The sequence below is a fragment of the Myotis daubentonii genome, chromosome 14 (genome assembly GCF_963259705.1).
Source record: "Myotis daubentonii chromosome 14, mMyoDau2.1, whole genome shotgun sequence".
In the NCBI taxonomy this organism is placed as follows: Eukaryota; Metazoa; Chordata; class Mammalia; order Chiroptera; family Vespertilionidae; genus Myotis; species Myotis daubentonii.
The window spans coordinates 47,023,696-47,047,528 of NC_081853.1; the positions used below are offsets into that span (position 1 = coordinate 47,023,696).

General features: G+C 43.5%; 1 long non-coding RNA gene and 1 pseudogene across 1 annotated transcript; one reads left to right on the plus strand and one right to left on the minus strand.

Annotated features, from left to right (window-relative positions):
• The first annotated feature begins 17 nt into the window (after window positions 1-17).
• LOC132215642 (uncharacterized) lies at window positions 18-19,194 on the plus strand. Its single transcript, XR_009448571.1, has 4 exons — window positions 18-571; window positions 9,256-9,433; window positions 15,191-15,312; window positions 18,461-19,194. It is a non-coding gene; the product is annotated as an uncharacterized LOC132215642 (long non-coding RNA).
• On the minus strand, window positions 10,883-12,300 carry LOC132215334 (dynein light chain roadblock-type 1-like; annotated as a pseudogene).
• Window positions 19,195-23,833: the final 4,639 nt, after the last annotated feature.

Sequence of the window (23,833 nt, forward strand, 5' to 3'; positions counted from 1 at the left end):
GGCTGGCGGGCGCAGAGGGGGATGTGCGTGCGCCTGCGCGTGCGCCGCGTACGGCCGAGGAGCCCGATCGGTGCTGCAGCCCGGCTCCGCTGAGCTCAGCACGTTGAACTGCTTCGCGCCTCCCCGCTCGCAGCCCAGGGCTGCATCAGGGCGGAGTGGGGTGTGTCAGGTGAACAGTGCTCCCTCCCATTCTTCAGTTGGGTCCACCAACCCCGCAGCCGGCGTGGGATTCCTGCGCTGCCATTGCCGTCCCACCGTTCAGGCTCAGCGCCTGGTTCCCAGCCTACACCAGGGCTTCACCGGCGCCTACCGGGAAACGGCCGCTCCGCTGCAAAAGAGGCCGCCGTGGTGTAGCCCGGGGTCTGCAGTGTTGTTTTGGCCCCCGGTTTCTGGGCTCTCCGCCTTCTCAGGTGGCAACGTGTTCCTCAAACCTTTGTCCCCCCATCAGGAGCAGATTCCCCCAGCTCCTAAGCAGCTGCATGACCAAAAAAAAAAGTGTTGGCGAGACTTGTTTTAATGGCCAGGATTTTTGCAGGAGACGCTCCTGATGAGATTTGAAAAGATCCACTAGGTGAGTTATTCTTCCATCCATCCAGTCAACAGACGTTTTATTCAACACTTACAATGGCAGGCGCAGTTGGTACCGGGAATACACAGATGGAAAAAAAAGTAACCTAAAACAGATGTAAAATAACCCCCTTTCGATCGAAACTTTACTGGTTAAAAATACTTGAATGTCGAGCCCCATGTCCAGAAAGAGTTGTCGGTCAAAGGCTCTATTCTAGGACACCTTGTCAGAGCAGTTGCTTAAAATAATCTGGCCTTTGTGCATTTTCACCGTCAACTTGCAATTGAAGATCACCTGGTAATATATGACCTCATCAGTTCCGTTAGGCTAGTGAGACAATCCACAGCTAGAGGCTGCTTGCTGTACATTAACACTGCGGTTAGCCTGAAAGGCTTTGGAAGCTGGCAAATCAGAGTTCAGGCTTAGCTCAATCAGTTACTGGCCATGTAACCTTAGACAAGTCCCTTAACCTCGCTGAGTCTCGGTTTCCTTAGCTGTACGATGGGGATAAGAAGGACCTAGAATTGTTAGGAAGATTAAGAGGATTCCGGTAAAATGGCTCAGACCAGTGACTGACACATTGTAAGTGTTCAATACATGTTTATGATTAATAACTGATGTGTACCTTTCAAACCAGTAATATCTGACCAAACCCTGGAACTGAAGGGCCCAATGAACTCCTGCAGCTAAAACGCTTCATTTTTTGTTTGTTTGTTTGTATGATTAGGAGAGGAACCAGAACCCTGTCTTGGAAACCCAGGCTTTCTATGGTGACAGGCAGGATGGGGACTCCCGGGGGGGGGGGAGCTAGGACTTGAAGTCACTGTTGTAAAGAACTGTATACTGCACTTGGCCCCTCAGAGTCCATGCACTGTGTATACTTTATTCCCTCAGTCATCTTTTTTCCTAAGCATTTCCCCCTCAATTTTGTTTACATACAGAGTTGTCAGTTCCATATCATATTTACTTATTCTGGGAAGTATTAATTTTATAACAGTGTCAGGCCGCTAATGCCCCATGACTTCTAGATGCCCAGCTACCTGCTTATATTGAGGTCAAAGTTGTATTCCTTGTGATTTTATAATATCCCTATCCAGCATTATTCCATTAAGACAGCTGGCAAGAGCCCAGCCAGCGTGGTTCAGTGGTTGAGCATCAACCTATGAACCAGGAGGTCACAGTTCAATTCCCGGGTACATGCCCAGGGTTATGGGCTCGATCCCCAGTGTGGGGCGTGCAGGAAGCAGCTGATCAATGATTCTCTCTCATCATTGATGTTTCTCTCTCTCTCTCTCTCTCTCTCTCTCTCTCTCTCTCTCTCTTCCTCTCTGAAATCAATAAAAATAATAATAAGTAAAAGAATAATCCATACTCTTACACTGAAAACAATCCCTCCATTTTTGCACTAAATTCCGTCTCCTGTCCTCAACTCAAGGACATTGCTCCAACAATTCTTCCCCTTCTTTCTCTATATAATCATTTATTGATCTCCACTGACTCATTTCCATTAGCATACAAATATGCTATTAATTCTCCCATCTTAAAAAAAATTTTTTTCTCTTAACCCTACTCCTTAACTAGTTACTGCTACATTTTCCCCACTCCCTTTAACAGCAGAACTTTTTAAAATAGTTGTCTTTATTGACTATCTTCAATTTTCTCCCCCCTTGCCCTTATCACCCACTTCAATCAGACTTTTCCCCTATGATGCCACAGAAACTGCCCTTATTCTTGTTGTCAGTGACCTCCTTGTTGCTAAATCTAATGGTAAATTCTCCATCCTTGTCTCTCTTGGCCTCTCAGCAGCACAAGATACTGTTGATCACCCCTTCTTCACTTGGCTTCCAGGTCACCATATTCTCTTGAAGTTCTCTTCCTGCCTCACTAGCTGCTCCTTCCCAGTCTCCTTCACCATTTCCTCATTTTCCTGATCAATTAAAGTTAAAGGACTCCAGGGCTCACTCAGCCTTTGTTCCTCTTCTGTATCTACATTTAATCCTTCGGTGACCTCATCTAGTCTTTTTTTTTTTTTAATATATTTTATTGATTTTTTTTTCTTTCTTTTTTTTTTTTTACAGAGAGGAAGGGAGAGGGATAGAGAGTTAGAAACATCGATCAGCTACCTCCTGTACAACCCCCATTGGGGATGTGCCTGCAACCAAGGTGCATGCCCTTGACCGGAATCGAACCTGGGACCCTTGAGTCTGCAGGCCAAGGCTCTATCCACTGAGCAAAACTGATTAGGGCTCATCTAGTCTTATTACTTTAAATTTCATCTCTATGATAAAACTCCCAAATTTATATTATTTTTTTATTAAATTTATAGGGGTGACACTAGTCAACAAAATTATAAGATTTCATGTGCACAGTTCTACAACACATCATCTGTACACTGTATTGTATGTTACCACCCCAAGTCAAGTCTCCGTCAAAACTCCCAAATTTATCTCTCCAGCCCAGAGCTCCATCTGGAACTCCAGATTAATACATCCAGCTGCTTATTCCACATCTCCACTTGGATGTCTCTTAGTGTCTCAAACTCGGCATGCTCCGAACTGAACTTCTTTTTATCCCCGCAAAAGCTCCTTTACCCACTGCCTTTCCCAGTAGGTAGCAACGCTATGTTGCGTGAGCATCTCTCTCACCTCCCACATAGAATCCATTTGGAATCCTATAGTCTCTACCTTCAAAATATACCCACAATCCAATTTTTTATCATTCATCCACTGATACCACCCGGGTCTGGGCTATCATTTCTTGCCTATATTACTGTAAAAGGCTCTTCAACATGGCAGCTAGAGGAATCTTTAAAAATATAATCCAGATCATGTAACTCCTCTATCCAGAACCTACAGTGGCTCCTCATTTTAATCAGAGTAAAAGCTAAAGTGCCCCATAGGCTGTACAGGATCTGGACCCAATGGCTCTCTGAATTTTTCTGCTCCACTTTCTCCCTCAATTTCTCCTATCCAGCCATATTGGCCCCGCTGTTGTTCTTTAAACATACAAATAGAGATTTTCTTTCTAGTGTTTTCTGTGAAGGGAAACACTCGTTTATTTCCTTTTCTTTTGGTTTTGGCTTTTCAGTGGGCATTTATATAAACTGCGATCGCCAGCATTTGGTGAAGCAAGTCTTACCTGAAAATCTGTTGAGCTAACTCCCTCTCCTCCTGCAATGTTTTTGCTCAGTTCTCAGCTTCTTGGTGAGGTCTAACCTGACCACTCCATTTAACACTCCAACTTGAACCTTTATCCCTGGAATTACAGATTCTTCATATCTTGCTTGCCTTTTTGTTTTCCATAACATTTATTGCCTTCTAACATGGTATAGAATTTACTTGTTTATTAGAATTTAAGCTCTGTGAGGGCTTCATTAATATACCCCAAGCGCTTTGTGCCTGGAACATAAGCAGGCATTTAGTAATGTTTTGTCGAAGGTATGAATGAATGAACAGACTTACTCCTTGTCACCAGGGTTCTAAAATTTCATAATGGTAATGATGAGTATGATGATTATGATGCATGTGCTTCTGTGTGTGTGTGTGTGTGTGTGTGTGTTTTAAAAGTGGGTACAAAAAAATTCTTCACTCCAACACCTGAAAGCTCTCATTTACAATATTTTAACTATTTTTTAATATAAATCCTTCTAAAATATACATTCTCTTGATACGTTAACAGGTGATATGAACACAGATTTTTTTATTGGAGGCTCTGGGTTTCCTTAGGTTTATTAATAATAGTATCTTGCTTTCATAAAGAAGTGCTTAGATCCTGCTGAGATGCCCAGCGGTGTACCCCAGATGTCTTTTTCAGTTTTGTGTCTGATTTAGCTGAGCCTCAGGGCCTGGAAGTGGGAAATGGAATGCTAGCCAGAAAAGACAGCTCCTCCTCTCTGCAGCTTTCTATCTGCTGGGAGTTACCTATTTCTCTCTCTCTCTCTCTCTCTCTCTCTCTCTCTCTCTCTCTCTCTCTCTCTCATCTTACGCATCAGCTTCCTGAAGGCCACACTTAGCCATTTCTTTATCTCAAGAAAAGTGATCATTTGACAGGCACAGAGCTCTGTAGAAAACTGGCGTGGGAGGGGAACTTTCTGGAGGGGTGAAATGGGGGGTAGAGACCACTTCCTCTTTCCATTGGGGATGTTTCCTTCTGTGTTTGAGAACTAGGACAAGGCAGCCACCCCCTGGAGCTGCTTCCTGTTGTACCAGCTCCCACAGGCCGCCTCCAGCAGATTTTCAGATAAGATTTGCTTCACCCACTGTGCCAAATGCTGGCAATCACAGTGGATATAAATGCCAGCTGAAAAGCCAAAACCAAAAGAAAAGGAAATAAGCAAGGAGTGTTTTCCCTTCATAGAAAACACTAGAAAGAAAATCTCTATTTGTAGGTCTAAGATGAAATTCACCCCCACCGCCTTCTTAAAAAATCAATCCCTGTGTATGCATATGTGTGCGTTTGTGTGCAAGCATACTTTAGGATTAAATTTTACAAAGAAAAAAATTTGTATTTGCTTAAATATACATCATTGAAAAATACACCCTGAATATTTTTTAACTTTCTAGATAAAGTAATACTTTGAATTGTCTTTTTATTTCAGGCTGAATCTACCACCATACTATAAATAATTCATTCCTAGGAAATAAGTGATGATTGGAAGGGTAACAACCTATAAATCAATTTACATTCACAGAAGCTTGAATAGACAACCAGGAAAATGCACAGGGAAAACAAAGAGACTATTTTATAGGCTAGAAGAATATTTATTCTTCATCAGTGTGTTTTAATTATCTACTTATACATTTTAAAATACAGAATAGATAGGATTTTTAGAATACTTGGTGTCATTGTTTTAATCTGTTCTTTACCACTAAAAAGAAGAAAGATAAAGGTTCGCTGATTAATGTATTGTTAGCTGGGTATGTATTTTTGGAGGATCTCATTTCCTTGTAATCAAATACTCTGAAGTTCAAATCCATTACCTTTTAAAAAAAACCTGTGACTTTAATGCACCTTACTTCTTAGATTTCCAGTGTTATACACTCTGCCAACCTCCTTACTTCCTAAAGGAGAAGATATCTAATAATTGATTTTATAAATTGAGATATGCCAATACTCGGTCATAAAAGTCATCCAGTTTTTCTGCTTTGGCAGCCCTATATGAGGCAAAGTAGAAAAAATAGGAACTTCCCTGGTATTTTTAGAAATGTGCTTTCTTTTGTAGCTGCAGGTGATTTCATATTTATAATAATTCAGTCTACTGTTAGTCTAGAGTTAATTATAGTTTCTTACCGCTTTTACTAAAAGTAAGCCTAGAATTATGAACTGCAGGAAATTATGAACTACTATATTCTGCACCAACAAAAACATTATGTTTTGTTTTTTTCTTCACATGGGAAAGAGTACAAAAGAGTTGCCCAGTGGGAAATTTCTTATAAGCAAAACGAATCAGTTATTTTACACCATATAAAATAAAAGAGTTGTTTATTTGAAGGTGTTTGAGCAGATTCTAATGATCTTAAACATTTTACTACTAGGAAACAAAAAGTTAGAGTTGCCTTGGAATGTAAAAATGAAATAGAAAAGCAGAGCATCCTTTCTAATCCTTCCTCAGTAAATCCCAGGGTTGTTTTGAGGAGTCAAGCTCATCTTATATTTCACTTCACCCTTTGTTAAATGCGCAACAGCCAGAAAACCTACTAGAATTTTCACCATGATATATTTGGATACATTGGCTCCCGTCTAAGAAGTATATTGGCTATATGATCTCATGGTTTTGAAATGTGTTTTAAATAGCAGCACTATTATATTGAGTGTGACATTTGAGACCCTGTCCACACTATCAGACCTAAGTATTAGATTAAACAATATTAATGAAAAATTGAGTGATCTAGACAACTAATTTGCATCATTTAGAGTAAATAAAATGTTTGGATTCAATGTTTGAAGTGAGGTACATGGGGTAATGGGTCCAGGCTCTAGAATCAGACCAATCTGAGTTCAAATCTAAATTCTGCCACTTAGTAACTTTGTGACCTTGGAGTTATTCAAATTCTGTAGGCTGACTATCTGTCAACGCTACTAGAGTTGTGAGGACTAAACAAAATCTGACATATAGTAAGGACCATATAAATGTTAGCGGAAATGTCTATTATTATTTGAGATAATCTTATACGGTGTTTTGTAGAGAAGCGTTTCTCAATTTTAAATGGTTTAAATGTACAAATGAATTCCATGGGAACTTTGTTAAAATGCTGATTCTAATTTAGTAGGACTGGGGGTGGGGCTTGAGAGTCTGCACCTCTAAAAGCTTCCAGGTGGGTTTTCATACTGCTGAGCGACAAACCGAGGTTATGCAGCAGAAAGAGCACAGGCTTTGGATTTATCCACCCATCGACTGGCATCCTGGCCCCAAACATGTTAGCAATGGGATTTCAGGAAGGTCAAGCTTCCTCATCTCTAAGATGGACATAATATGATGTATTTCTAATTAAATCAATTTTGTTAAATAAAAAATAGTGTACTCAAGCAGTACCTGACATATTGTTGGTGCTTTACAAATCTAAGTTCCATTTTTCTAAAAGAAATGATTCACCGGTCCATCCAATATGGGAGACCCTGATAGTATCCTTTCCTGAAAAAGATGAAAATTCTAATTTTCTTTAAAATTTTTTTACAATCCTATCATTATGAAAGCAACTTCATTGACTTAAAAGATTATTATAGCATGGCAAGCATTGGGGCACATATTAAAGAGATGCCCCAGGCAAGTGGTAGGCCTAAGTCAAAGGGGGTAGAATTTCTGCAAGTATATCGCTAATTGAGAAAAGAAATTAGCCCATGAAGCATTTTATTTTACTATTATTTTTGCCCTTTTTTAGTATGGAAAATTTCAAACATGCAGTACAATAGGGAGATGGTATAATGAACCCCACGTACCCGTCACTCAGCTCCAGTAGTTAACAGCACATGGCCGATCTTATGTTAGTTTGACTTCCACTATCACCCTCCTTCTCTGAATTATCTTAAAGCAAGTTCTAGGCATGGTATCATTTCATCCATAAACATTTCAATGCCTATATTTTAAAAATAAAGACTTTTTCTTTAAAAATATAACTATAATACCATTATTCTAGTCATTTCAAACACATATGCAACTGTTGAATTGATAGTATATATTTTAATTACCATCAATTTTTACTACAGGTAAAGAGATATACATATAACGTAGAATTCAAAATATCCCAATACTTAAGAACAAAGTAGATATACTTGTTCCCTAAACATTGCTGTTGTCCAAGAGAGCAGAACAGTTATCTCATCTGCAGGACTAACATTCTCAGCATCCCTCCTCTCACTGCTCCTACTGGCTCCTAATTGGCCTGCCAAGTCTAGGTGTCAGTTTCCTTTCCACATTGTCCTCTGTATCCTGAGCATTCCCTGCTTAATTCTCTCCAGCTGATAGGAGACTGCTTTTAACTTTTGCCAGGAGCAGGTCACTCCTGGCAAGCCGATCAGAGCTCCAAACTCTCACAAAGAGCTTAGAGTCCCAGGATCTCGTAAAACATTAGAGTTGGAAGGAACTTCATAGTTGAGCCCCTAGATATGAACACAGAGGCAGGAGTGTAAAATGATTTGTCCTGTCTCATGATTACCTAAAAACCTCTCAAAATAAGAACAAAGTATTTTACATCTAACCTGACCCTTCTATCATCATTAAATTGCAATCAAGGAGTTTTGTCTCTTATTTTACTATATTTGGTTAGTCTCTCTGACTACCTACTAAGGGTTAAAGTATTTTTTGTGTGTGTCTTAGACATTTTAAAATGAACGTGTTTAGAGCACACACAAAAAAGTTACTAAAGAATATGAAAGGTGCCCAGCCGGCATGGCTCGGAGGTTGAGGGTGGACCGATGAACCAGGGGGTCACGGCTTGATTCCCGGTCCAGGGCACATGCCTGGGTTGTGGGCTCAATCCCCAGTGTGGGGCGTGCAGGAGGCAGCTGATCAGTGATTCTCTCTCATCATTGATGTTTCTATCTCTCTTTCCCTCCCCCTTCCTCTTTGAAATAAAAAAAATGTATATTTTAAAAAATAAAACACACAAAACAATTGTATGTATAAACATACATCTGCAAAGAATGAAATTCACCTTTCAATAAAATTATATTTTAAAAGAAAAGCCTTTCATATTCTTTTTTAAAATATATATTTTTATTGATTTCAGAGAGGAAAGGATGGGGTGGTACTGCATTACAGTTATGAAGTAGCAACGAAAATAATTTTATGGTTGGGTCACAACATGAGGAACTATATTTAAAGGGCCAGAAGGTTGAAAACCACTGTCTTAGCTCATCATTTTCTTGAATATTTCTTACTGTAACAAAATTTTAAAATTTGTATTTATCAGAATTCTAGGGGAAAGGTTGGCTGAAAGCTAGAGAAACAGGTGGCTTCATAGGATTGTTCCTCTTGAGAGAAGCAGCCAGAGCTGGGGGACTGCCCACCCAGTACTCCATGTGTAGAGAGTGTAAGGATTTTTGAAAGAGGTGTGACCTGAGGAACGGATTGGGGCCTCAGGAGATGGAAGTGGCTGCATAATCTGTGATGTGATCCTTTCCTCTGTGTCTTAAAATCTTTAGTAAAAACAGAAAAGATCACATGCTTGGTCTCGTTGATATTTTTGCAGGAACCACTAAGAAGGTGGAGTTTTGTATCTAGACCTGACACGGAGACAACAGAACTGCTTGTTTGGGACCAGAATCCAAACAAGCACCAGGAAGTGGAGTCTAAAATCCTGGGCAGGTACTGGAGCTGCCCATCCTCATGAAGGGGAATTTAAGCCAAGTTTCTTCAAACCTTTAAGGGTAAGAAAGTCCTAAAGTGATATTTGTGTTTTCATTGATTGCCATCCAATATGCGTGCTCCCTATGTGGAGTACACATGGTCAAAAGAGTATTTTTTTCCCCAAAAAATTTCTCTTTATAAGTTTTCAGTTTGCTGAACCTTTGGCCTTCCTTGAAGTTAGAGTGTGATCTGACGGGCATGAGAAAAAATATCACTTTCAAATTATATCTGCAGTGGCTTGTAATAAGGGCAAAATTTCTCCATTAGATTCATTTCTTCAGGGCCCTCTAAACATATAATGAATTATGGTCTTATGTTTCCTGAAGAAATAATAAACTAGTATTAGATAACAAATTACTGTTGGTATAGATTAGTTTATCCATTTAACCTATCGCTCTCAAGGAGAAGACAGTGGTGGATAGCTTGGAGTTTAGGGTCAAACTATCTGGGTTGAATCCTCACTCCTCCACTTACTATCTGTGTAATTTGGGACCACTACTTAACGTTGATTTGTTGTTCCACTTATTTATGCATTTATTGGTTGATTCTTGTATGCGCAAAGTTGACATATTGGGATGATGCTCTAACCAACTGAGCTAAACCCCATTTTTTTCAGGGAATAAGTTTTTCAGCAGGCCTTTTTGCTCTATACCCATGGTAACTCTTCCTATGGGCCACTTTAGAATAACATGTTACATTCTCATCTTTTGATATACACATACTGTGCACATTAAACATTTAGAAGTATTCTTCCACAATGGACACTGCTCTCATAATTTTCTTTCAATACATAGCATTGTGATATGTATTTAATTTTCCCATTTTTTGTTAGGGGTATGCATACAGAGATATTTCTTTGTCGTCTTGATTATAAGAAAACTACCAAGAGTGATGTCACGTGGCAACTGACATTCAGCTATATTGACAGGGTTCACTGCAGAATATTACTTGACCTCTCTGAGCCTTAGTTTCCTCATCTATACATGGATGGGTTAAATACTTACAGGGCTGTTATGGATTGAGTAAGGCTAAGTCTATGGAAGGGCTTTGTAAGGTAGAAAGCATAATACAAATATTAATTATCAATCATCCCTGTTGTTTGGAAAATATTCTTAGGTCTCACAAAGCCCTAGTTTCATCCAGTCTTTTTTTTTTCAATTCAAATGAACATTTATTGATCCCATATTAAATGGGAAATAGTTAAGAAATGCCTTTCCCCTGTCTATGTACAATTCCCTTTACTCTGAATTTCTCCTCAACTGGGTAGGTATATTCCATGTTCTCTATAGTTTTCTACAATTACACAGTCTCCTATATTGTAATGATAGGCTTGTTCAGAAGCTCAGACTATTAGAAAGTGGTGGGCTGCAGAGTAATGATCACAGCTAATGGAGAATTTGCTTCATTTTAAACAAGCATTGAGAACGTGTGGCTTCCTGTGGAGGTGCTGGGCTGGTTTAGTGCTCTAGTCATGATGAACAGCAATGGCATCTGCAATAATCTTCACTCAAAAACTCTGTGTGAATTGAATTGCAATCGACTGTGGCCTCCGTGGCTTCTTCTACAAAGCTGGGGATGCTTGACTCCACATCAGAAGACAGTTCAAAAGCCTGTGTATTCTCCAGACACCTGTCAGCGAATTCTCATGGTCAGTGGTCAACCCTAGATCAGTGGTTGACAGTATGAAGTCAGTGGTTAACTCTAGGTCAATGATCTGTCCTAGAGGTAGTATAGGAAATCACAGACAAGGAGAACAGGGCAGAGAGGAGCAGGGCCTTCCTGAGCATGGTGGGCAGGAGGCTCCCGAAGGTGAGCAGGAAGGTAGATAGGCCCTGCATGTAATGCAGACACCTACTCCTCTCTTCATCTGTCCTAGTCTTAATCACTTTTCTTCCCTTCCTGCATAGAACCTCAAATGTCCTATTGCATTACCTTGAAAGCCCATCACAGAACAATGATTTGCTTTGCCAAGTCAAAGACAGCACCAAGTCATTGCATAATTCCCTCCAGCATTCAGAGTTCCTGAGCAGCTGCTCTGGGGGTGGATGAAAATAACCCACCATTTCAATTTTTTCTTCTTCTTCAAGTTTCAGCTATTTTTAGTTAAAGAAAAACAACCTTTTCCGAGGGCAACAAAGTGAACTGAAGGTCAGAAGGAAGCAGGCTATAGGCTTCTCATAAGCTCTTGCTCCAAAACCTGGACTTGAGGAAAGAAGGCCCTCCTAGGGTCTCAGGGGCAAATGGCCAGCAGAGGGGTGACTAGTGGGATGGGGTGGTGCTGCATCCCACTTGGTCACTGAATTGGTCTGCATGGACTCTAACGTGATTTCCACCTGCCAGTTGGTTGACATGATTAACACTATTATTCTTGGGGGACATTAAATTAAGGAATGACGTGTGGAGCCAAGAGAGTGGCTTATTCAGTTGGATTCTTTTCTTCTTCTTTTTTAAAATCTTCATTGTTGAAAGTATTACATATGTCCTCCTTTTTCCCCCATTGACCCCTTCTAGCCCTCCCTGCCCCCCGACCAGGTCTTCATCACCCTATTGTCTGTGTCCATGGGTTATGCATATATGTATACAAGTTCTTTGGTTGATATTCAGTTGGATTCTGAATCACAATACAGGAAATAGCCTTTATCTGGTGCAACTATAATTTCATTTTTCTTGGAGTAAATTCAAAGGAAGGTGAGGTCATTCTGGGGGTCAACTTCTCACACAGTACTCTGGGTCTTCAAGATGAAGTTGTGCATGAGGTTGGCGTACTGTATGGTGGTGGGATTGTCCATGGTCCTCTTAATGGGAATGCCTTCTGTGTTCACCACAGTGATTCCCTGCATTCCTTCTGGCTCTGACGTCGCTTCAGTGTCTCCTCCACCTCTGCCATTGCAGACCAATTGGCAAGCTCCCTGTGGCCAGCATAGCCGCTACCATTTCAATTTCTATAACCCATTTGGGAATGAGAATGTTATTTTTAGGGTACAATAATTTATTTATTTATTTTTAAATATATTTTATTGATTTTTTACGGAGAGGAAGGGAGAGGGATAGAGAGTTAGAAACATCGATGAAAGAGAAACATCGATCAGCTGCCTGCTGCATACCTCCTACTGGGGATGTGCCCGCAACCAAGGTACATGCCCTTGACCGGAATTGAACCTGGGACCCTTCAGTCCGCAGGCCTACGCTCTATCCACTGAGCCAAACCAGTTAGGGCAGGGTACAATAATTTAAAAGCTCACTTGCCTGGGGGGCAACGTCTTCATAGTTTTAGGGAAATAAAATGGGTTCTTGCTGGGGTCCAACCCCAGCAGGTCCAGGGGTCCCCAAAGGTGTGGACGGAGTCGGCGAGGAAGGAATGACACGGAGACAGCGTTCAGTTGATCAGCAGCCTAGCCAGGATCTCCAGCCAAGTTCTGGTCTCGATCTCCAAAGAGGTTCTGCTTTGGATCTCCAGGGAAGTTCTGTGGCCATGTTCCCTCACTAGGCTCTCCAGCCAGGCTCCGTCCAGGCTCTCCCTGTTCGGGCGCCAGATGCCGGGGTCCAGCCCCAGCGGGTCCAGGGGTCCCCAAAGGTGTGGACGGAGTCGGCGAAGAAGGAATGACACGGAGACAGTGTTCAGTTGATCAGCAGCCTAGCCAGGATCTCCAGCCAGGATCTCCAGCCAAGTTCTGGTCTGGATCTCCAGAGAGGTTCTGCTTAGGATCTCCAGCCAGGTTCTGTAGCCATGTTCCCTCGCTAGGTTCTCCAGCCAGGTTCTGTCTGAGATCTCCAGCCAGGTTCGGTCACCAGGTTTTAGTCAGGTTCTCTTGCCATATTTCTGTAGTCAGGCTCAGTCCAGGATCTTTTGCCATGTTCTCTCCAGCGAAGTTCTTCTGTCTGTAGGTTCTGTGTAGGTTCTGTCTTCTGAGTTCTGACTTCTAACTTCTGTGTCTTGCTGTCTTGTTACATCTGTATTTATACCAGTTGATTCAATCCTATCAATCTCTATTACAAAGGTTAGGGCGTTTCTTATCTCCATTCCAGGGAGTAAAGATTATGTAGCTTAAGCATGATTGTTCATAGTTAAAGTGATTAATTACCCGCCTGGCACTTAGTTGAGGGGTTTTATTCCCTCCCTAACTTCAGGGGAAAATCCCTACCTGGGGATTCAACCTTTCTCGGAGAGGTGACCTTGGTTAAAACACAGTGCCAAGAAGGTGAGCAAACATATTAAGAACCGTATGCCATATATGCCAGGTCCCTTGAAACAGCAAGGATGGACCGGCTCCCGGCAGGTTCTGTCTTTTTTTTTTTTTTTTTTTTGGCAACCAGTGACCAGAATGTATTCTTTCTTTGTAGTAACAGGAAACAATTCACTGCTTACTGGCACCAGGGGTTTTAACTGGTGCTAAGCACCTCCAACTTGGAGAGTTTCAAACCACTGGAATGTAGGGCATCTTCATGCTTTAGGACCGATACAGTAGATGAACTCAACATCCCTAATACCACCTTAGTTTGGAGGGAATGAAGGTGATGTCTTTTGTTCCAAATGGCCCAAGAACATTGTCAGATTCACAAGGAGTGAGGTTCTTTTAGCTGGATTCCCTCAAATGCAGAAGCAGACTCTGAGGCAAGGATTTTGGTGCCAGTAGTTTATTCAGGACCACATGAGGGAGTGGGTAAGGGAGAAGGGGAGAGTGGAGAGCCAGTAAAGCAGATGTTAAATAGCAAGTTTCAGTTGTGGGCAATTGGTGCTTAATCCTGCTGAGGACTCTCTGAGAGTCTGCAAGTACATGCCTCAAAACGGTCCCTCTGAGGGGTGAGTTGTGGTACTGATACACCAACTTCCCCTCCTCAATGATTGAAGGTTGCTCCTGGGACATTAACTGACACTTCTGGCCTGCCCTAAAGGGGACTGAACAGCCCCACCCTCCAAGGTCAGAGAATGTCCTCAAACAGAGGCATAGGAAGTCCTCCAGGTAGGCAAAGGACATGGGTGGGGCACTAACAGCGTCTGTTACAAGAGCCAAAGACAGACTTATAAACAACCATTGTGTTCCTCATTTAAAATATAGAGTCTGTCTTTTTGAAAGACCATTTTGCCTTCAAGATATGTTTGCCTTTAAGAAAGGTAGCAGAAAACCCAGCTGTAGCTACTGGCTGTGGAGCAAAAGCAAATTAGAACTGAAGCCTTCACCATTTGTCATTTCCATTCCCCTTCTCCAACTGTACTCAGAGTAAATGAGGTCACCCTCTCCCTGTAGAGTCAGCACAAGTGTGGGCAGAAGATGACGCCACTGACACTCAGCAGAAAACTGAGACGACAGTACTTGCAAGAAACAAGGAAGAACAGGGCTCAGGCTCCATCATCTATATCTAGATGATGCAAGACACTGTTGATTACCTATGATGGCCATGACAATTAAATCCAATGAGTACAAGATGTCTAGTATAGTGCCGGGTACCCACATTAGCGCTCTTGCAACAAATAAGAAGGTCCACACATGTTCTATTTTAATTCTTCTTCTAAGAAGAAAGAACACTTTTGCTTTCTTTTGGTTTATAAAAACAAGACATACTTCCGGTAATTGCAGAAAACTAAGAAAATACAGAAAATGGTAATGAAGGGGGGAAATCACCTGTAAGTCCATTTTCTGATCGTTTATAAGTATATAAACAAAAAAGACAAATTTATAAATATGTACATAAAATTCAGAATTTTCATAGTATAATCCCAGATTGGGATCAGTTGGGATCTTCTACATATATGATTTTCTAACCTGTTCTTCCTATAGCACACCATGTGTCAACCTAAATAAAGTAAACTGAGGAAAACTCAAGTGACCAGAAATTGAGTTGATTTGGGAATAGCAGAGGACTTGCAATTCAGGAAACACATGCTGTAGCAAGTTACAGGGTAAGCGTGGGAGTAGAGGGTAAGTGTGGGGGTAGAGGGCTGTGTTCATGGGCAAAGGGGACAGAGGGGAAATCCAGTCGGAGTCCAAGCAGTAAGTTCATTGGCTTGAGAATGAAGAAGGGTTTTTGGCAGATGTTCATTGGCCAGGAGATAAGTCTGGGTCTTCTGTAAATAAGGCATTTTACGGGAAATCGGTCTCTCAGCGAAGTTTGTTCTCCTAGATGATGTAATGTGGAATTGTATTCCTGAAACCTGAGATTCTCCATTTCATATCCTCTAGTTCCATTTTAGATGGAAATCCCTTCACAGGGGGCTCAAACATATTCTGCATGTCATTGACAATTCTTGAAAATGTTTCTGTCATCTCAATCATATGCCATCACCTGGATGTGCCATGGACTCCTTGGCCATTCTTCTGTGCCGGGAGCCGGTCCATCCTTGCTGTTTCAAGGGACCTGGCATATATGGCATACTTTTCTTAATATGTTTGCTCACCTTCTTGGCGCTGTGTTTTAACCAAAGTCACCTCTCCGAGAAAGGTTGAATCCCCAGGTAGGGATTTTCCCCTGAAGTTAGGGAGGGAATAAAACCCCTCAACTAAGTGCCAGGCGGGTAATTAATCCCTTTAACTACGAACAATCATGCTTAAACTACATAATCTTTTCTCCCTGGAATGGAGATAAGAAACGCCCTAACCTTTGTAATAGAGATTGATAGGATTGAATCAACTGGTATAAATACAGTTGTAACAAGACAGAAACAGACAGAATTTAGAACACAGAACTAGAGACAGAAGAACTTCGCTGGAGAGAGCATGCCGGAGGATCCTGGAGAGGGACTGGCCTCAGAGCCTAGAGACAGAGCCTAGCGGGAGAACATGGCAAGGGATCCTGGACTGAACCTGACTACAGAGATTGGCAGGAGAACCTGACTGGAACCTGGACACTGAACCTGACTGGAGAGCCTGGACAGAACCTGGCTGGAGAACCTAGCGAGGGAACATGGCTACAGAACCTCGCTGGAGATCCGAAGCAGAACCTCTCTGGAGATCCAGACCAGAACTTGGCTGGAGATCCTGGCTAGAGATCCTGGCTAGGCTGCTGATCAACTGAACACTGTCTCCGTGTCATTCCTTCTTCGCCGACTCCGTCCACACCTTTGGGGACCCCTGGACCTGCTGGGGTTGGACCCCGGCATATGGCGCCCGAACAGGGACCCCTAGGTAAGCGCCCCACACTCGGGACGGATAGGACTCCACCGTAGGAAGAGGGTGGATAGTCTGCGCCGACTCCGTCCACACCTTTGGGAACCCCTGGAACAGGATTCCCCTAGGTAAGCCCCCCTCCCCCATTGAGAACCCCCACACTCGGGACGGATCAGACTCCACCGTAGGAAGAGGGTGGATAGTCTTCGCCGAATCCGTCCACACCTTTGGGAACCCCTGGAACAGGATTCCCTTAGGTAAGCCCCCCCCATTGAGAACCCCACACTCGGGACGGATAGGACTCCACCAGGGTGCTACAGACCCCCCTATAGAGGATAAGTAGGGTAAGAAGGTGGATAGTACAGAACTTAGATTGAGAAGATGTGCCATACTGAGTCCAAAGAAAGAAGACTCTGTATTGATTCTTAGATTGAGAAGATGTGCCATACTGAGTCCAAAGAAAGAAGACTCTGTATTGATCTTTAGATTAAGAAGATGTGCCATACTGAGTCTAAAGAAAAAAGACTCCGTATTGATCTTTTAACATATATGCTTATTAGCAGAGGAATTAAGGTTACTCCCAGTCAGACAGAACATTTTATACAAGAAATGCGTCCATGCTTTTCTGAGGAAGGAAAGGTGCCGGAAAGGTAAATGTAGAGGCATGGGAGAAGGTAGGCCCAAGGAGCCTTATCCTTAACCTCACTGCAGCCTTTCCACCCCGGGAAAGTGCAGGATTGGCAAGCTCTCCCTGGGGTGATAGATCAGGACTCAGGTAATAGCAGAAAGCGCCAACCCTACTCTTAAAATGGATACAAGAGAGCGTTTCAGGTTTTTCTTTTTAATGCTTGCTTTTAAAAAATAAAAAAGGGGGAATTTGCCGGGAGCCGGTCCATCCTTGCTGTTTCAAGGGACCTGGCATATATGGCATACTTTTCTTAATATGTTTGCTCACCTTCTTGGCGCTGTGTTTTAACCAAAGTCACCTCTCCGAGAAAGGTTGAATCCCCAGGTAGGGATTTTCCCCTGAAGTTAGGGAGGGAATAAAACCCCTCAACTAAGTGCCAGGCGGGTAATTAATCCCTTTAACTACAAACAATCATGCTTAAACTACATAATCTTTTCTCCCTGGAATGGAGATAAGAAACGCCCTAACCTTTGTAATAGAGATTGATAGGATTGAATCAACTGGTATAAATACAGTTGTAACAAGACAGAAACAGACAGAATTTAGAACACAGAACTAGAGACAGAAGAACTTCGCTGGAGAGAGCATGCCGGAGGATCCTGGAGAGGGACTGGCCTCAGAGCCTAGAGACAGAGCCTAGCGGGAGAACATGGCAAGGGATCCTGGACTGAACCTGACTACAGAGATTGGCAGGAGAACCTGACTGGAACCTGGACACTGAACCTGACTGGAGAGCCTGGACAGAACCTGGCTGGAGAACCTAGCGAGGGAACATGGCTACAGAACCTCGCTGGAGATCCGAAGCAGAACCTCTCTGGAGATCCAGACCAGAACTTGGCTGGAGATCCTGGCTAGAGATCCTGGCTAGGCTGCTGATCAACTGAACACTGTCTCCGTGTCATTCCTTCTTCGCCGACTCCGTCCACACCTTTGGGGAACCCCTGGACCCGCTGGGGCAGGACCCCGGCACTTCTGCAAATTTGTGTTGAATACCTTTGTAAATTTGTGGTGAACACCTTTGTGGTGAACACCATGTGACCTCTGGGTATTTTGTCAAACTGTACTCTTGGGTGTGAAATTACAGAGTCAAAAGGGAATGAGACCAAAAGTCTGAGGACAGAGTTAAGGGGCTGCGTTCTACAGGCACTCCCTGGTGGAGATAACTCGTTGGTGTGCCAACATACAGGATCAGAGTCCTTGAACTTGCAGGAACCCCAGAGATGGTTTCCTCCCAAACCCCCTTTGTTGTTTTTCAGAGAAGGAAACTGCGTCTCAAAGAGATTTAGTCACTTGCAATTTTTGGCAATTATGTACCACTTCTCCTGGCACACATGTAAGCAAGCCCTTGACAAGCCTCTGAAAGAAGCACACATGGGCCAGACTCAGACTCAAGACTTGGGTTGTTTTTAGAAATTAAATTGCATCAGGACACAGAAGATGGAATGATCAGACAACTGGCTCCCCAACCAGAAGGGAGGCTATGTTCTTCTGATGGTGGGGGGCCTGAAAGGGCGCCTCCTTCCCCATCAGCTGACTACACATAAGATAAAATATATCTTCCTACGTTTGGAAGAACCATGAGGTTTGGTGGGGTGCCTAGGAGCAAAAATGAACCAGAGGGAATACAGCCCATTGGGTCAGACTGACTCAGTGAAAACTACACTGGGAAAGGCAAAGCACTTTTGTGAGGGCAGCTAGAACCTTTCTTGTTTGTTGAATGGAGACTTAGACTCCAGGTCTGATGTGTATTACAGACACTGTCACTTCCACTATGAGGCCCCTCCTCAAGCACTCTTTGAGTCTCCCTTGAAACAAAGGTATTTGGGAATAAATGACCTTTAACGCAATGAAAATCTTCCTCCTACGATCTCCGCTAATCTTTTTAGGTGTTAATATTTAGCATTACCTTCTACTATCCACGGGCCAGGAAATGCAGCTGGCTAGGCTTACCAGCAAAGCCTTTCTAATACTTCCTTTACTTCTTTCCCCTGCTGGACCCATGGAGATTTCTGTTCTTTCAAGGGGTCAGTTAGAAGTGACACCCCTTCTGAAGTAGAAGGAACACCCTTTAAAAGTCAAAGATTTGACAAAGGGCACAGAAACAGGTTTCAGAGGTGCAGTCTGCCACAGGATAACTAGCACTTCTGAAAGGCCTGTCACAGATGTTCCAGTGAGGAAGGAGGTCACGTCCGTCCTCTCGGCTTCCTCTCCAGAGGGCAGATCCTGGCTCAGCACGTCTGGGGCGGGGCCTGAGTTTCTACAAGTCTAAGATGCTTCCAGGAGATGCTGGCTGATGCCGATTTGGAGATCACACTCAGCAAGGAAATGTTGCTAAGTAGCAAGGGAGGCGTGGGGCAGACTGTGGACATCTTCCTGCCGCTCTGAAGGGCACCAGACACTTCAGTCTGTCTGGGCATTTCCTTGCAGCCAAGAGCCGGAGGTTTGGGGTCAGATGGAGTTGTGTGCTAATCTTTGCTCTCTAGCCACTGTATGGTCTTGGGCAAGTCATTTCACCCTCTGCGGCTGTCTCCTCATGAGTACAAAAGTGGGAGGGCATAATACCTGCCTCATTGGATTGTCCAGGAGACTTTGTGATTGTGTGTGAGTGATGGCCTAGCAGAGCACCTGGCACATCTAATAAATAAAACACTTCAGTATATGGTGCCACGTCTCCCCATTGCAAGGATGGAATTAGGAGTGGAAGCAAGAGCTCACCGTCTTCAGCAGGTCCAGCATTAACAAACAGCATGTTAGTGGGTGTGCTCCCCATGTTCAGACGGTTTCTCTGCTTCGATTTGAGCCACCCTTGGGCAAAATGAGGTAATGCTTTGGAGTCTGAGAGAGAAGGCCTTTTTCTCATTAGCTGCCACACCCTTACATAGTAAGGTGTCTTTCATAGACTGTTTTCTATTCTTAAGTTCAGATGACACCTTTGTCACAGATCCTTCTCAAATGGCAGAAAATGAAAACACTTCACAGTTCTTACGGGTTCAAGTCCATTTTCTTCTACACACACAAAAGCATTTTCTTTGGGTCCACGTGCCCCATTCCTATGCCTCTGGCTTACCCAGACTTTCTAATTAAGCTGCAGTACCTACCAATCCTTTAAAGGGCTTATTCTGTTTGCTTGAACTTTCAAAATTACTTCAAAAATAACTATAAACTGCCGAAACCTGTTTGGCTCAGTGGATAGAGCGTCAGCCTGCGGACTGAAGGGTCCCGGGTTCGATTCCGGTCAGGGGCATGTACCTGGGTTGCAGGCACATCCCCAGGGGGTGTGCAGGAGGCAGCTGATCGATGTTTCTCTCTCATCGATGTTTCTAACTCTCTATCTCTCTCCCTTCCTCTCTGTAAGAAATCAATAAAATATATATTTTTTTAAAAAGAGTTTAAAAAAAAATAACTATAAACTGCCTGCTGATAAGCAGGAGGTACAACTACCCAACTGTTTTTCTCTGGGTTTCTGCCTGTTTTAATGGCTACAGTTAACACCCACATGTTGTCTAAGAAGCCACCACCAGCAAAACCAGTTGTTTTGTGCCCGAGAACACCCTTCTGCTGGCCTGATTTTCTATGGTGACAGCAACATCCTGATTTCTGAAGGTAAAATTTCTGGCTCTGTCACTCAAGATACTTGGGAAGCAACAGCATGTATGGTTTAATTCATTAACTTATATCCCCAGATTTATTTCTCCTTACTCATAGTCCTGATTCATTTGAGCAGTGTAAAAAGGTGTATATCTTTTTCTTAATATATTTTTATTGATTTCAGAGAGGAAGGGAGAGGGGGAGAGAGAGAGATAGAAACATCAGTGATGAGAGAGAACCATTGATTGGCTGCCTCCTGCACACCCCACACTGGGGATTGAGCCCTAACCGGGAATCGAACTGTGACCCCCTGGTTGATAGGTGGATGCTCAACCACTGAGCCGCACTGGCCAGGCGGCAGTAGTAGTTTTGATAAATCATTTGAGGGTAAGTTGCGGACATCATGCAGCTTTACCCCTAAATACTTCAGTGTGTAGTTCCCAAGAACAAGGACATTACATCAAATAACCACAATAGAATAATCGCATTTCAGAAATATAGCATTGAAATAATTATGTCATCTGATATACAGCACATATTTAGACTTCCACATTGCCCCATTATATCCTTTACAGTAACCTTCCCCTCTTCTCATTCATGAACCAATCCATGACCACACACCTAGCTTTTTTAATCAGCAGCAATTCCTCAACTTTTCTTCTTTTTAAACTCTTTCATGAACATAACACTTTTGAGAAACACAGGCCAGTTGTTTTTTTGGTTGTCAAAGGAAGACACTTTTAATCCAATCACTCTATTGCCTTCATTTCCCCATTTTCAAGCCTGTACATGTATCCAAATCATATATGTATATATTCAAGGTACATTTCTGTTTCCTGCAGAGAGCTATTGATTGAGGCACCAAACATTCACTGAGTGCCTAAGCTTTTTGTGAAAAAGACAAACAAGTAATGCTTATTCGAGATGTTAATATATGATATTAGTTAAGTCTTCTGGTTACAAAAATACAGAAAGCTGCTCTAGCAAATGTAGGCAAAAATGGAAATTTATTGGAATGCAACTATTGAAAGAGTTAAACATCCAAGCCCTGGATAGGGCAGGACCAGGTGTTCATGGACCTTCCCCTTAGGGCGATGATGATGCCATTATGGTGTGAGTCAAGCCAACAAGTCCCAACTGCTCTGTCCCTCAGTTTAAGTTTCAAGTTTCTGGGGAGAGAACCTGATTGGCCCAACTTAGGTGAGGTGCCTATCCTTAGTCCAAAGAACCATGACCAGAGTGGTAGGTTCAAGTGGCTCACACATGACTAAGAGGGACCTGCCCCTATATATTTGAGTCTTCCCAGAAACTGGGAAATTTTGTGAATGGAGTAGACACTCTAGTTCAGTGATGGCGAACCTTTTGAGCTCAGCGTGTCAGCATTTTGGAAAACCCTAACTTAAATCTGGTGCCGTGTCACATATAGAAATTTTTTGATATTTGCAACCATAGTAAAACAAAGACTTATATTTTTGATATTTATTTTATATATTTAAATGCCATTTAACAAAGAAAAATCAACCAAAAAAATGAGTTTGCGTGTCACCTCTGACACGCGTGTCATAGGTTCGCCATCACTGCTCTAGTTAGTTTTTATATTATACTAGAGGCCCAGTGCATGAAATTCATGCACTCGGGGGGTCCCTCAGCCGGGCCTGTGCCCTCTCCCAGTCCCAGAGCCCTCGGGGGATGTCCAACCACCTCAGAGGTGGGAGAGGCTCCCGCCACCACCGCTGCACTTGCCAGCCATGAGCCCGGCTCAGGGCTTCTGGCTAAGTGGCACTCCTCCTGTGAGAGCACACTGACCACCAGGGGACAACTCCTGCATTGAGCGTCTGCCCCTAGTGGTCAGTGTGTGTCATAGTAACTGGTCGTTCTGTCGTAAGAGTCTATTTGCATATTAGCCTTTTATTATATAGGACTAGAGGCCTGGTGCATGAAATTCATGCATGGAGGGGGTCCTTCAGCCCAGCCTACACCCTCTCCAATCCGGGACCCCTCGGGGGATGTCCAACTGCCTCTCGCAATCCGGGACTGCTGGCTCCTAACCGTTCGTCTGCCTGATCACCCCTAATCCCTCTGCCTGCCTGCCTGATCACCCCTAACCCCTCTGCCTGCCTGCCTGATCATCCCTAACCACCTCTGCCTGCCTGATCACCCCTATCTGCTCCCCTGCTGGCCTGATCATCCCTAACCACCTCTGCCTCACCCAACACCCGGGTCGCAGGCACCCAGGACCCGGGCTTCCCTCCCTCTGGCCGGCCGCAGGCACCTAGGACCCAGGCTGGCTTCACCTGGGCTAGCCGCAGCCACAGGGGACTGTGGGTGGGCGGCTTTGCCTGGGCCGCAGCCGCAGGCACCCGGGACCGTGGGGCAGGTGGCTTGTCCCTCTCCCGGGCTGCAGCCTGGCTGGTCCCCATTCCTCTCTTACGAGCTCATTTGTGCCTGGCTGGTCCCCAATCCTCTCTCCCCAGTATTGAGTGTCTGAGCCGTGATGACATGAGGGTGTGATGACCATTTGCATATTAGCTCTTTATTATATAGGATAGCCCTCACGCTTAAATAGGTTCAAGGTTGATATTCAAAATATTTAACAGGATGTGAGGGCGATCTGGCTGCGACATCTGTCACCCCACTGATCGCCAGGGTTGATTCGGCTGATCTGGCTGGCTGGGCGGGTGTCCCCCTCCTCCCTCACCGATCCATGTGCGTCCCTCCCGAGGCTGCGCACTCAGTCGAAGAGGACGACCTCCCCCACACACACACACCCCCCACCCAGGAGAGAACCTGTCTTCGGTCAAGGGTATATGAGTGGCTGCGCTCCCCTGCTAGAACCTCCAAACAAGCTCTCAAAATATTTAACAATTGCCATGGCCCAGGTGCTAACGATTCAGAACTAATGTTGATTGTAGCCTAGGAACAGGGTCTAAGGCAGTGATGGCGAACCTTTTGAGCTCGGCGTGTCAGCATTTTGAAAAACCCTAACTTAACTCTGGTGTCGTGTCACAAATAGAAATGTTTTGATATTTGCGACCATAGTA